This window comes from Antechinus flavipes, chromosome 3 (assembly GCF_016432865.1).
Source record: "Antechinus flavipes isolate AdamAnt ecotype Samford, QLD, Australia chromosome 3, AdamAnt_v2, whole genome shotgun sequence".
In the NCBI taxonomy this organism is placed as follows: domain Eukaryota; kingdom Metazoa; phylum Chordata; class Mammalia; order Dasyuromorphia; family Dasyuridae; genus Antechinus; species Antechinus flavipes.
Genome location: NC_067400.1, coordinates 39,955,630 through 39,970,299, shown reverse-complemented (window position 1 = coordinate 39,970,299; position 14,670 = coordinate 39,955,630).

The following is a 14,670-nucleotide window of genomic DNA, read 5'->3' as shown; positions in this document are numbered from 1 at the left end:
CTCTCTCTGTCTCTGTCTTTCTCTGTCTCTCTCTCTCTGTGTCTGTCTCTCTCTCTCTCTCTCTCTCTCTCTCTCTCTCTCTCTCTCTCTCTCTTCTCTCTCTCTCTCTCTCTCTCTCTGTCTCTGTCTGTCTCTCTCTCAATATCTAATAGCTCTGTCTTTACCTGCTATCATTGCAACTTCGGCCAAGTCATTTCCAAAATTGGGGAGTTATACTCTATGGCACCAGAAATTCCTTCTAGTCCTATGTCTGCAATTTTACTCTACTACTAATTAATGGATGCAGATTCTGGTTACTTTTTGCAGAGCACTTTGAGAATCTTTAATGAGATTCTCCTTAAGGCAGAATGATTTTTCCCTTAAAGCTTGCTAACAAGCAGTCATGATCTACTCATAACATGTAGGTTTTAAAAGCAAACACTTCCTTCACAAGAAATCAAAAACCATGCATCCTCATTAGCCCTTTTGCTTAGACATGGACATAAGTGGAATGGGAAATATTATGGGAAAGTGGAAAAATTTCTGACTCCAGAGCCAGAGGACTGGGGTTCACATCTTAGCTCCAATGCTTAAAACCTTAGACAAATCATTAAATCTCAATTTCCTCATGTATAGAGTAAGATGCTAAATGACTTGTCACATCACTTCTCTTCCTGAATTCAAATCCAGTCTCAGACAATTACTAGGTATGTGACCATGAGCAAGTCACTTAATTCTATTTGCCTCAGTTTCCTCACCATAAAATGAGCTGCAGAAGAAAATGACAAATCATTCCAGTATCTTTGCTAAGAAAACTCCATAAAGAGTCAAACATGACTGAAAAATGACTGAACCACTAAACATCTATTCTCTTTGTTTCATCCTTTGAACACTTGTTTCTCTGGGCAACTAGAAACTTAACTAATGTTGATAGCTGGTATGGATTTTCCTATATCAGGCTTCCTCCCAACTAGTGAACATGGTCCAAGAGACTTCCCAAGGCTGTTACAAGACATATTCATTAAACACTAGTAATTGATCAAGATTAACATGTAGTTTATTGCTCTGTCCAAGTGCATGGAATGCTTATACTTTTTATAGATCAAATATTACAAAAAAACCCTAGTCTTATTATCATTAAACTGGAACACTCCTAATTGTTTGTATTGTGAAGTCAAGTAAAAAATTGATCCGAATTTGGGGCAAACATCATTTTATGTTGTGCATTTATTAATTAATCTTTTTGAATGTATTAATAAGAAATGATCATTACAGCCTTGGAAGTATTACTAATAAAGTTATCAGTTCAGAAGGAACAAGAAAAAGCAGAAGAATGAATGATAGGTTACATTAGACATTAAGAAAGAAGAGGGAACTATACGGGATTGATGGAAAACAGATGCAGAGAAACAGTGACATCATACCTGACATAGGGAATGTGAATTCATAAGAGCTAGATTTAAATCTCAGCCTTAGAATGGATCAGGTATATGATGTGGATATCACTGAGCCTTTTTTTTAAAACTATGAAATGGAGATTACAATGAATTTACTATCTCCTCTATCTCCCTGAAATGCTTTGGTATCTATTTCATCCATGGTGTTTTCCCTCACTAGAATATAAGCCTGGGACAGCTAGGTGGTACAGTGGATAGAGCACCAGCCCTGAAATCAGGAAGACTTGAGTTCAAATCTGGCCTCAGACACTTAACACTTCCTAGGTGTGTGACCCTATGCAAGTCATTTAACCCTGATTTCCTTAGGGGGAAAAAGAATATAAACCTTTTGAGGATAGGTCCTTGTTTGATTTTACCTCCAAATCCTCAAGTCTTGTACAATTCACAGAATTGAATCACACAAGTGTTTGATTTATCTAGACAAACATTAAATGTTGACTTGGATCTGGAGTCTGGGAGACAAAGGAGAATAGGAAACAGTCCTCGCCTCTGAGGACTTTACACTTCACTGGAGGAAAGTACTTGGTAAGCATTTAGGGAAATATTTAGTAGTAAGAAGTAAACCGTTATTACTCTAAGGATCAGATGGAAACAGAAATAGGAGAATTGATCCTGGGAGGGAGTTTGCACTAAGGTGCAGGACTTTACAGCCATTCCTGCTGAACAAGAAGGGAGTGTGTCGGTGATGAAAGCTTAATCATGACCACATCTTTCACCTGTAATAACACCTTTCTCCTGAGGAGCTTGAGACACTTAAGTCATAGAGAATGTTGGGTTCTGAAAGTGTATCCAAATCTCTTCCTTTTACTCCTTTCTGTACTTAGATTAGGAGACAAAACACACAAAAACTAGCCTGCTGATGCAGAAAACATCCCTAAATTGTTTAGTCCCTGGATATGTATGACCATCCTACCCATCTTCATGTTGCCTCTTGTCCATTTCACGGGTAATAGAATAAATAAATGATCAGTAACCAGACTTGACTTCATGAGATTTCTTCCTCATTCTTGTGAGATCTTGTGAATCTAAGATCTTTAGAATGGATTTTAAAGGTCATCTAGTCTAAACTTTATTTTAGAGCTGGGGAAAATGAGCTTCAGAGAGGGAAAATTACTCACTTGCTTCCATGCAGATAGTAAATAACAAAACTGAAATTTGGACAAAACTTCTCTGGTTCCGAATTCAGTGTTTTTTTTTTTTTACTTATGGCACATGGTTTGTATTATAGTGTCTGGAAAGTGTTTTATAAAAGGTGTTTTATGGAATTGACTTATTTTGTCCCTTAAGGAGATGGAATGATATAAAGAAGGAAGGGGCAACTTCATTCTGGGACTTCCTTTCTCTTCCCTTCTGGGTGGAGGTAGACCTAGACTGCTCCAATAGCAGCCCATTCCTTTTTTTTTTTTCCACTCCTGACTGTGGAAATACTGACCCCTACAAATTGGTGCATTATTGTGAATTTAATTTTAGGTAACACAGAGGCTTTTCTGAACAATAGTAATATGAGTTTACAATTCTACCATACCTCCTCTCTCCCTGATTCCTGGATTTCTTCAAATAGTTTATCTTGATATTTATTATTCAGTTATTTGTCATCATTTTTCGGTTGTATCAATGATTCTTCATGATGCAATTTGAAGTTTTCTTGACAGAGAAGCTGGAATAATTTGCCATTTCCATCTCCAGCCTCTTTTACAGATGAAGAAACTGAGGCAAACAGGGTTAAGTGACCTCCCAAATTCACAAAGCTAGTAAGTGTCTGAGGCCATATTTGAATTCGGGAAGATGAGTCTTCTTTGACTCCTGGCCTGGTACTCTATCCATTGAATCACCTAGCTGTAAGAGAACATCTTACCTTATGATTCTTATATAACCTGTTTATTTTGATTGATACACCAGAGCCACATTTTGGCCATTAAAGTCCTATCATATCAAGTCTCAAACATACTTGTAACTCCACAGTATTAGCCTCAGTATACTAGGTCATCTCTATTTTTTTCCATTAGGTACATAAATACATAATCCTCCAAATGTAAGAAGAAACCAGTTCCCCTCATTTCATCATATTTAGCATTCAAAATGGGCCTCTCTGAACAGGGAAAGCTGCTGAGAACATTTTATTCAAATAATTCTTTCTCCCTCATCAATTTAGTTTCCAGTAATGTCTGCCTATAGACGCTTCTATTGTCAGGATCCCCCATGAGGATTTCCAGGCGCTGTCCCACTCTATTCAAATCCTCTTCATCTGTTTCCTGCCAAAATTCTTTCTTCTTCTTAGTCTGACCACTAAATGAAGTTGACTATGTTTGGTGACCTTCTTTCACCAACATTTGAGTCTTTTTTGATTTTAAAATGCAGTTTCTCTTTCGAGTTATATTGATAGTTATTTTGAGAGCCAATTTTGAAATTTCCAGCTGGGGAAGTCAATAAGGCAGGAGCCTCAGTAGAAGAGGCCAATTAAAAGTTAGCCATAGTTTCAGTGGCTAGGTCTTTGTTACTGTTTGACTGGTCAACTTTGCCCTCCCTATCATTTCATAGCCTCTGCCAGTTGTCTTTCTCTCTCCCTTTCCCTCTCCTTCTCCTTCTCTTTCTCTTCTTCCTGTAGCTCTGGTTAGTAGCAGACTAGGAAGTTCAAGTTATACATAATAGATTTGCAGTTTCATGTGCAAGCATTTTTTATGATATAGAAATACTTTATCCCATAAATTAAAAATAAATAACTAAACAAAACAAATAAATGAATGGGTTAATGAATAAATAAATAAAAGAAAGCTTAGACTCAAAGCTCTTTTTTATAAATCTTTATGACCCTCCTAGACAATTTGTATGACTGCTCCACTGTGATGAATTAAGATGAAGAAAGAAACACAACTTGTTGCTGATGCTTCCCCACTTCCTCTTCCTCCTAGATCTTTCGATTTTAAATGTATTATATATCATACTTGTTGTCTCTTTTATTAGAACATAAGCTTCTTGAGGGCAGGGATTTTTTTTCCTTTCTATGAATCCTCAACTCAAAGCACAGTTTCTGCTACATTTTAAGCACTTAGTAACTGGCTGACATTGATTTCAACAGAAGAGTTGGAATGCTTTAAATCTTGGTGAGAAACAAGACTGGGAAATACGGTTGGAAGATTTTGCATTTGTATTTAATTTAGCCAGGACTTTAGGGATCAGATATGTACTCTGTTTTTATTCCTGATTTTTGGAACTCGACATTCCATCTGCCTATATTGTCATAATCTCACTCCCTCCTCACCTATGACTAGGATTCAGTTCCTCCTCACTCCCCAGTTTTAGAATCCTCACTTTCATTCAAGACTCAGCTTTGACCATCTTCCTCATGAATATTCCTTCCCCATATGAATCTTTCTTTCCCCTTCAAATTTTTCAAGAGTACTTTGAGTACTTCTTCCTTTTCCCTTCACTAGTTATTTTATGTGAAAACTCTGCCTCCGTGTTATAGTCTCCTCAGTAGCATGTAAGCTCTTGATGGTAGCCACAATATAATTTTTGTCCTATATGTGAAGTACCTAGCACTGTTTCTTCAGTTGAAATGAATTGCTATGTATCCATCAATCTGAATGGTTTTGACTAATGATTTGGTTTTCTCTCTCACACACCTTTAATGTCCTCCCTCTACTTCATTTGTTATCCCTTTCTTTTTGGAATTACATTTAGTTCATTTTTCTTGCTTGCTTTTATCTTTAAAAAAAATTATCCTTTTTTTCCCTTTCAATTATTCAGGTAGATTCTCTTTTATTTTTCCCTTTTTAACTAGTTCTGTTCATTATTAGGTGTTTTTTTTTTATTTCATTTTTGTGCCTCTTTCCATAAATAATTTCTCACATTTTTTAATTATCTATTTTCTCTTTCCATCTACTCTAGACTCTCATTTTCTGGTTCAGGAACCCTATAAGTGTCTATTTTCTGTATTCTCTCTAATCCTCATAGAATTAAAACTCCTAAGATATCCATCCTGGGTTCTTCACTCTAAGCAGTCTCTGGTACTCCCTTGCAGAGCTGGTCCCACAGATTCCCCTTTTCTGTGACTGAAAGGACACTGCCCTAGGACACGAGGGAAAGGACACTTCCTTACCACTATGTCCCTGATTGTGCTACCTACCACTGACCCATATGCTCTTACTGGTTACTTTCTTTTTTTCATTTGCCTCAAAAACTACTTCCTGGATCCATGCTTTTCCATTCTCGTTGCCTCCAGGAATTCCAACTCCCCTCTTCTTGAGGAACTATGGGATCTTTTCAAGTGTCAAATGCTCCGGACTAAATCCAGCACAAAATCACTCTTCATAGAACATGTCTCTTTATATTCATCAAGAGTATTAGTAGGAGCATTCATCAATGGAACTCTCATCACCAAAGCAAGGCACTCCCGTCATCTAGTGAACTCAGTGTTGGTAGCCTAGTATATGGTTAAGAGAGAGTGATGAGTAAATTCAGAGTAGTCATCAGCTCATGTTTTTTTAAAACTTTCTTTTGAATTCTGGGAGTGCTATACCATTAAAATAATTGAAGTTGTTTTATTTTTGGTGGATAATTTCTATTTTACTGCTCTCTGAGAGGTCACAGAAATCAGAGAAAATGTCTATCTTCAATTTTAGTCACATGACCCAGAAGTTCTATTTCATCTCTGTTTGGAATCATGGTTTGTCACTGAATTGATCAATCTTTCAAAGTATTTTGTCTTTACGGTGTTGTTGTTATTGTATAAATCATTTTGTTGGTATTGCTCACTTTACTCTTCATTACATCATACAGATCTTCCCAGGAAAGTATCCTTTTAATGATTTCTTACAGCACATTAATGTTTCATTTCATTCATTTATCATAACTTGTTCAGCTATTCCCCAATTCATGTGTACCTCCTTAATGTTTATAGTTTAGTAGTTCGTGTTGATGTAGTGCTTTAAGTTTTACAGAGCACTTGCATTCATTAGCCTATATGGTCTTCACAATGACCCTGTAAGAAAGGGATTATTATTATCTTCATTCTAGAAATGAGGAGATTGACAAGGAGTAGGTTAAGTGGCTTTCCTTGGAACATTACTAAGTGACACTGGTGAGGTTCAAATCTCCATCTCTCTGGTTTAAAACCCAAATGCTCTTTGCTAATTATAAAAATGATTTGAGGAGGGAAGCAATTTGGGAGCTCCTACAGGAGGTGACAGCTATCCACCTAGGAAGAGTGATTTATACTTCACATTTGGAAGGTGACTCTCAAAAGCAGGGGTCCTTACCCTTTTTTGGATCCTGGTCACCTTTGGTTCTCTTCTAAAGCCCATGGTTAAAATGCACAAGATTATAAGGGAAATCAATTCTAGTAATTCTAGTAAAATATCATTATCAAAATATTAAAGAAAAAACTTGTTACCTTTGGATAATTCAAAGTCTGAGGCTCATGATCCTATAAAGCTTTAGAGAGTCATTTATCCCTCTATTCCATGGTATTCCTCAGCAAATAGACTTATCTATAGACATATAACATGTACAGAATGTTCTCTTTTTTGAAGCTCTGTCTTTAGAATCTCTAGCACTCTTCAAAGTATGGGTCAAATCCCATCTCTTACTTTGGTTCTTTTCTGATGTCATGAGCTAATGTCCCCTCCTTCCACCCCTTCACCATTATTTTGTTCTTATCACATATACATTTTTGAATTTAGTTCCATCTGGGAGTATTACTTTCTGTGATGGAATCTAAACTTCTTGAAGAAAGGGATAGTTTTCCTATACATCATCATATCCCCAGTGTTGAGTAAAAACACATAGTAGGGTACTTGATAAATGATTGATGAGAGATGATAAAAATAAAATCTGTACAACATTTTCAGGTTTGCAGAGTTGCATCCATTATTTCATTTGAGTTTCATAAGAGCTCTAGGAGGCAAGTGCTGTCATTTAGAAATGAGAAAACTGATCCTTAGTGAGGTGAGTGATTGATCCAGGGTCACAGAGAAAGAAGAGATTTGAATTTGGGTCTTTCTGATTCAGGGGCAGCACTCCATTATTAAAGCTATACTATGTAGCACACTACAAAGCCAAGAACTTTCAAAAGTATTTTAAATTCATCATGAGGCATTTATTTGAGAACTGTCCAAAAAAGAAAAGAAAAAGAAAAATGAAAAGACCTCAGAGTCAGATTTTTAAAATCATGATCTTTGATGGAGACAGTCTCTCTCATAGAATGCATAAATGTATATATGTGCCCTGTAATTCCAGGAACTAGCCCTAGGGACACGGAGTAGGAACACATTTGAGCCCCAAAATTGTAGCCTTGGAGGAGAACTCATGCTAAGGGAGCAGCTTTTCTATTTGAACAGTACATGTGGCGAAGGTCTCAAGATGAAAACAGACTTGAATAGCCACAGATGTCTTCCCAAGGCCATTTCCACTGCACTAGTAGACAGCCTGATCTCTTTCACAAAACTCGATATTTTTTCTTTCTTTTCCAGGTGGGAGATATTGCCTTCACCTTCTGTGTACACATTGTTAATTCCTGTCCCTTATAGTCTTCATGTTAATAATATCTGAAGACAGTCACATCCCTGTTGTACCTGGCTTTTTTAAAATATATTATTATTTTAAAATAATTTTTAGTGCTCTTTTTATATCACTGACAACTCTCAATGATGCCCCTATCCTCAAATTACTTAATAAGTTATTACTTATTGAAACAAAAAGTATATATTTGAAAATTTCTTATTCTTTTTAAATAGCATTTTATTTTTTCCCCAATGAGTTTTCCCACATCCTCTCCAACATTTGTCATTTTCCTTTTTGGTCATGTTGTCCAATATGATAGGTATAAAGTGGTATCTCAGAGTTTTATTTGCATCTCTCTAATCAAAAGTCATATTGAACACTTTTTCATGTGCCAAAAGATTTCCTTTAATCTATTCATCTGAAAAACACCTGTTCACATCCTGTGATCCTTTGATCATTTATCAATTAGAGAATGGCAAATTTGACTCAGTTCTCCATATATTTGAAAAAAACTAGGTCTTTATCAGAAACACTTGCTATTGTTTTCCAGTTTTCTGCTTTCCTTCTAATCTTGGTTGCACTGGTTTTGTTTCTACACAATTTTTTAATTTAACATAATCAAAATAATTATTTTGCACTTCATGCTTTCTATCTCTTATTTGGTCATGAATTCTTCTCCTCCCTATAGGTCTGACAGGTAGACCATTCTTTGTTCTTCTAATTTTCTCATTGTGTCAACCTTTATGTCTATTTATACTCCAATTTCACCCTTATCTTAGTAAGTGATGTGAGATATGGTCTATACCTAAGTTGTATCCTTAATATTTTCCAGTTTTCCCAGTATTTTTTGTCAAAAAGTGAGTTCTTATCCCCAAAGCTAAAGTCTTGGATTTATCAAACATTAGGTTACTATGGTCATATACTGTTGTATCTTGTGTGCCTAATATATTCCACTGATCCACCATCACTCTTTCTCAGCCAGTATCAAATAGTTTTGATGATTATTGCTTTGTAACATAGTTTGAGATCTGATATTGATAAAGCACATTTTTTTCATTAATTCCCTTGGTATTCTTGACCTTTGATTCTTCCAGATAAATTTTATTATCTTTTTCTATGTCTATCAAATAATTTTTGGTATTTTGATTGAAATGGCACTAAATAAGTAAATTAGTTTAGGCAGAATATTATAATGGCTCAGCCTATCCATGCAATTGATATTTTTCCAGTTGTTTAGAAGTGATTTTATTTGTGTGGAATGTTTTGTAATTGTGTTCATATAATTCCTGGGTTTGTCTTTGCAGGCAGACTCGCAAGTATTTTATATTTATAATAATTTTAAATGGAATTTTTCTTTTTATCCCTTGCTGCTGGACTTTGTTCATTATATGAAGAAATGTTAATAATTTATGTGGATTTAATTTATATCCTGCAACTTTGCTAAAGTTGTTATTTATTTCAAGTTGTTTTTAAAGTTGACTTTTTTTTTTCCTGAGGCAATTGGGGTTAAGTGACTTGCTCAGGGTCCCACAGCTAGTAATTGTTAAGTGTCTGAGGTCAGATTTGAACTCAGGTCCTCCTGACTTCAGGGTTGGTACTCTACTATACTGCTGCCCTAAAGTTGAATTTCTAGGATTCTCTCATCATATCACCTCCAAGGAGTAATAGTTTTATTACCTTATTGCTTATTTTAATCCTTCTTCTCTCTTTTTTTTCCTTCTCTTGTGGATATAGCTAACTTTTATTGTACTATATTGAATAATAGTGATGAGAACTGTCATCTTTGACTTCACTGCTGATCTCACTGGAAAGGCTTCTAGCCTATCCCCTTTTCAGATATGCTTGCTGGTAGTTTTAGATAGATACTTCTTATTATTTTAAGGAACACTCATTTTCCCTATGTTTTTTTTTAATGTTTTAATAGACATGAGTGCTATATTTTGTTTAAAGTTTTTTCAATATCTGTTAAAATAATCATATAATTTCTTTTAATTTCATTATTGATATGGTCAATTATGTTGATAGTTTTCCTAATATTTAACCAACCTATATTCTTGGTATAAATCCCACCTGATCATAGTTCATAATACTTGTGATATATTGCTGTGATTGTTTGCTAGTATTTTATTCCAAAAATTTTGCCTCAATATTCTTTAGGGAAATTTACTATAATTTTTCTTTCTATGTTTTAGCTGTTCCTTGTTTTGGTATCAGCACATTATTTGTGTCATAAAAGAAATTAGGTAGGACTTCTTTGCCTACTTTTTCAAATAACTTATATAGTATGGAATGAATTATTCTTTAATTGTTTGGTTGAATTCACTTGTGAATTCACTATCCCCAGAGATTTTTTTCCTGAGAAGTTCATTAATGGATTGTTTAATTTCTTTTTCTAAAATGAGGTTATGTAGTCATTCTATTTTCTTTTCTGTTAATCTAGGTAATTTATATTTTCATATTCATCAATTTGGTCATGATTGTCAGATTTATTGGCAGATAATTGGGCAAAATATTTACTAATGATTTCTTTAATTTTTTGATCTTTGGTGGTGACTTCATTCTTTTCATTTTTGATATTAGATATTTGGTTATCTTTTTTCCTTTTTAAAATCAAATTAAACAAATTGTCTTATTGGATATTTCCTGTAAAACCAGCTCCCAGAATGACTTATTGGCTCAATTGCTTTTTGAATTTTATTTTCAATCTTTTTAATCTTATTTTTGATTTTCAGGATTTTCAATTTGGTGTTCAAGTGGGGATTTTAATTTGTTGATCTTCCAGTTTTTTTAGTTGCATACAATTCTTGATCTGGTCTTTTCCCTTATCTCTTTTAATTAAGTGTATTTTTTTTTTGCTTTACTGTGTCAAAAATCAAAATTGCTGTCCCTGCTTTTTTTTCACTTCATGTGAAACGGAAATTCTGTTTCAGTTCCTTACCTTTACTCTGTGTATTTCTTCTTCAAGTGTTTCTTATAAACAACAAAAAGGAAAAAAAAAACATTAAAAAAACAAACAAACAAAAGATGAAAATACTATGCTTCAATCCTCATTCAGTCTCCATAATTCTCTTTTGATGTGAATGGCATTTTCCATCTCAGATCTATTGGAATTGCTTTGAATTACTACATGGTTGAGAAGAGCCAAGTCCACTACATAATTTTCTTGTTACTTTATACTGTGTACATTGCTTTCTTGATTCTGCTCACTTCACTCGGCACCAATTCTTGTAAGTCTTTTGCTTGGATTTATTTTCCAGGTCAGTTGTTTTTCTCATAATGCTTTTAACATTTTCTTCCATCCCCCCATTCTTTTGGGTTTGTTTGATTGTTGATGTCTCATAGAGTCCTTATCTTTTACTTGCTCAATTGCAACTTTTTTCTTTTGGCTGAGGCAAAGGAAGTGTTAAGTGTCTGAGATCAGATTTGAACTCAGGTCCTTCTGAGTTCAAGGTTGGTGCTCTATCCACTGCACACTCAATTGATCTGCCTCCTCAATTCCATCTTTTAAGGAGTTTTTTCCCCCTTAATTAGCTTTGTACTTTCTTTTCCATTTGACCAATTGTATTCTTTAAAGTATTGTTTTTTTTTTTTTGGTGGATTTTTGTATCACTTTTTTCCATTTGTCCAATTTTATTTTTTAAAGAGTTATTTTTTTCAAGCTATTCACTCTCCCTCATAATTTTATCACCCTACTTTCTTTTCCCAATTTTTTCTACTTCTTTCATATGATGCTTAATCTCCTCTTTGAGAGCTTCCATGATTTCTTTCTGGGCTTGAAATCACTTCCCATTTTTCTTTGAAGTTTTGCCCATAGGTGTTGTGACATTATTTTCCTCTTCTGAGTTTGTGTTTTGATCTTTCCTGTCACTATAGCTTTCTATTCAAATCCTTCATTTTTGATCTTTTCCCTTTCTTTTAAATTTGATTCTACTTAACTTAACTTAAATTCTACTTCCACAATAGAAGGGTCACTGTCTCAGGCTTCTAGTGCCTGAGGCTGTGGGCACTGGCTGTTTACCAGGTATTATGGTGGTGTTGCCCTGAGGTCCAAGGGGCCCCTTGATTCTAAATCTGTTTTGAGGAAATAGAGTGGGGGAGGCTGGTGTTGCTAGAGGCCTTGGGGTCTGCTACTTACCTGATACTGAGCTGGGATGCTAGTGATGATGTCTGTCATGTGCTGATGCTGATGGGGGTTTTCTGCATTTTCTCAGGACTACACTGAAGCACATGACAGAGTGACTGCTGGCAGCTGCCTGTTTGCCAGGGCTATGATGAAGCATGTGGAGGTCTGGCCTCTGGAGGTTGTCTGCCTGCCCTGGCATGTACTGGTGCATGTGCCAGTTCTCAGAGCTGGAGTTTGTCCCTTTCCTTGGCTATGTTGAGGCACGTGGGGAAAGGGAGGAGATCTGAGGATGGCATTTGCCTGCTCCACTGCTTTATAAGGCTCATGATCTACCACTGCTTTGTTGAGGTGGGTTTTGCTGCTGGCTTTTCGAGGTGCTCCTTGTCCTGGACCAAGTTCCTCTTTTACCCAAGTAAAATAGACCTTTCCTGCTAATCTTCCAAATTTCTTGTGCTTAAAGAGTGTTTCACCCCATCTTTTTGCTGCTTCTGATGTTCTAGGACATTGTTTTATGGTTATTTGGAGGTGAATATGAGAGAATGATGGCAATTTGCTGCTTATTCCACTATCTAGCTCCCTGGAACTCACAAATAAGTATAATTAAGCAAAATAAATCAACCCAAAGGCCAAATGTGAAGTTGTATATAGCTTGTTCTGTCCCCTACTACCTCTCTGCCCAGAAATGCAGGGAATGTTTCACCAAGTTGTTAGGGGCCGAATCGGGGTACAAACAGCAAAAGCAGGTCTCCTTCCTCTACAATCTAAGCCCGCTCACCTCGGACTCAGCTTCGGGCGTCCCCAGATCCCTTAAAGGGAAATGACTAGACAGGGAGCCGGATTTTTACTGCAACTGTTTATTTAAGCAAATGGAGGGGAAAAGAAAAGTCTGTTCCCTCTGCAAGTCCGTGCTTCTTCCTTTTTATCTCTCAAGGCTTCTCTTCCATGGCCCCTCCTAGATCCTCCCCGAAGGTGGAGCTATGCTCCTCCTGTGCCCTCCCACCGCCCTCGGCTTAGCTACGTAAGCCTTCGCCAACTTGGCAATTCCAAGTAGGCAATTCCAAGTAGGCAAGGGGTCAGACACAGAACCGCTCACTTCCCATTTAGGAGGTCTATTCTGGAGCCCCTCACAATTCCCCCTTTTTTGTTTTTTAAAGGGAGGAAGAGTTCAGCCTTTACATTCTCAACTATAGCACGGATCGCTTTCATGAACATAGACAATATGCAGGGCAGGAAACAGAATATAAGAGAAAGAAGCAGGAGCCCAATGGCTCCAATACAAAGCCAATGAAACATATCAGTTACAGTTAAGCTTTTCCACCAATCAACTATTTTTGAACCTTGTTTTTCCCATTGTTCTGCATATTCTATAGAGACATTATACATTGCTTTGATAATCTCATCAAGCGCTTCAAGTTCTTGAGTAGCATTTGTTGCAAAAGAAGCATGGGCAAGGATTTCGTCCAATTCTCTATACATTGTATTATTATAAGGAATAGGTGTTACACAAAGGGGATAATATCGATAATGGCATTTCATTCTATTATATCTAATTAACAACTGTTGTTGCTGTACTACTATTTGCAATACATGGCTAAATTGGTTAGCTCGAGCGATCAACAATTGATCAATTTGCTCCTGATGTTTCCATGCTTTAGAGTTTTCACTCATAAATTTTTGTAAGGAGGATGCAATTACAGTAATTTCATTTTGGAGATGTCGAATCTCAAATTGCTGATATATAATAAGAGCCAAACCAATAATACCTACAATTTCTGCCACAGGGTCAGTCCCCTGAAATCATAGAATTCTAAAATGATAGATTTAAAAGTTGGAAAAGCCTCCAATGACCATCTAGTCCAATAATTATAGAAATAGAATCATACTTGCTCACACATTGATAAGTATTCAGAATTCTTTTTTGGATTGTTTTCCTTTACATTGTGTTTTTTCATTTTTGTTGTTGTTTAGTCATTTTTCAGTCCTGTCTGACTCTTCATGACTCCATTTAGGGTTCTCCTGGCAAAGAAATTGGAATGATTTGACATTTCCTCCTCCAGTTCATTTTTATAGATGAGGAAACTGAGAAAAACAGGGTTAAATGACTTGTCCAGGATCACACAGCTAGTAAGTGTCTGAGGCTGGATTTGAAACCAGGTTTCCTTATTTCAGGCCTGGCACTCTATCTGTAGATACTGTACCACCTAGCTATCAGTGTTCATACTTCTACATTTATATGCCACTTTTAGAGTTGCAAAGGCTTTACAAATATTACTCCATTAACCTCAAAATGAACTTGGGAGGTGTATGTTATTATTATCCTCATTTTATCGATAAGGAAACTGAAGCAGACATAAGTTGTTAAAAGTATCTGAGATTAGATATTTTTTTCTAAGATTAGATTTTAACTCTGATCTTGCTGATTTTAGATCTGCCACTCTATATGCCCTCCACCTATTTGCCTTTGCTTTGTTTAAACTCATAAAAGGATTCTCAAGTTTTCCATATTCTTAATATCTATTATTCCTCATGATACAATAATACATTATGTTCATCTATCACAATTTTAACTGGTTCTCAACTGAAAAAGACATTTTTTCTAGTTTGCTCCTA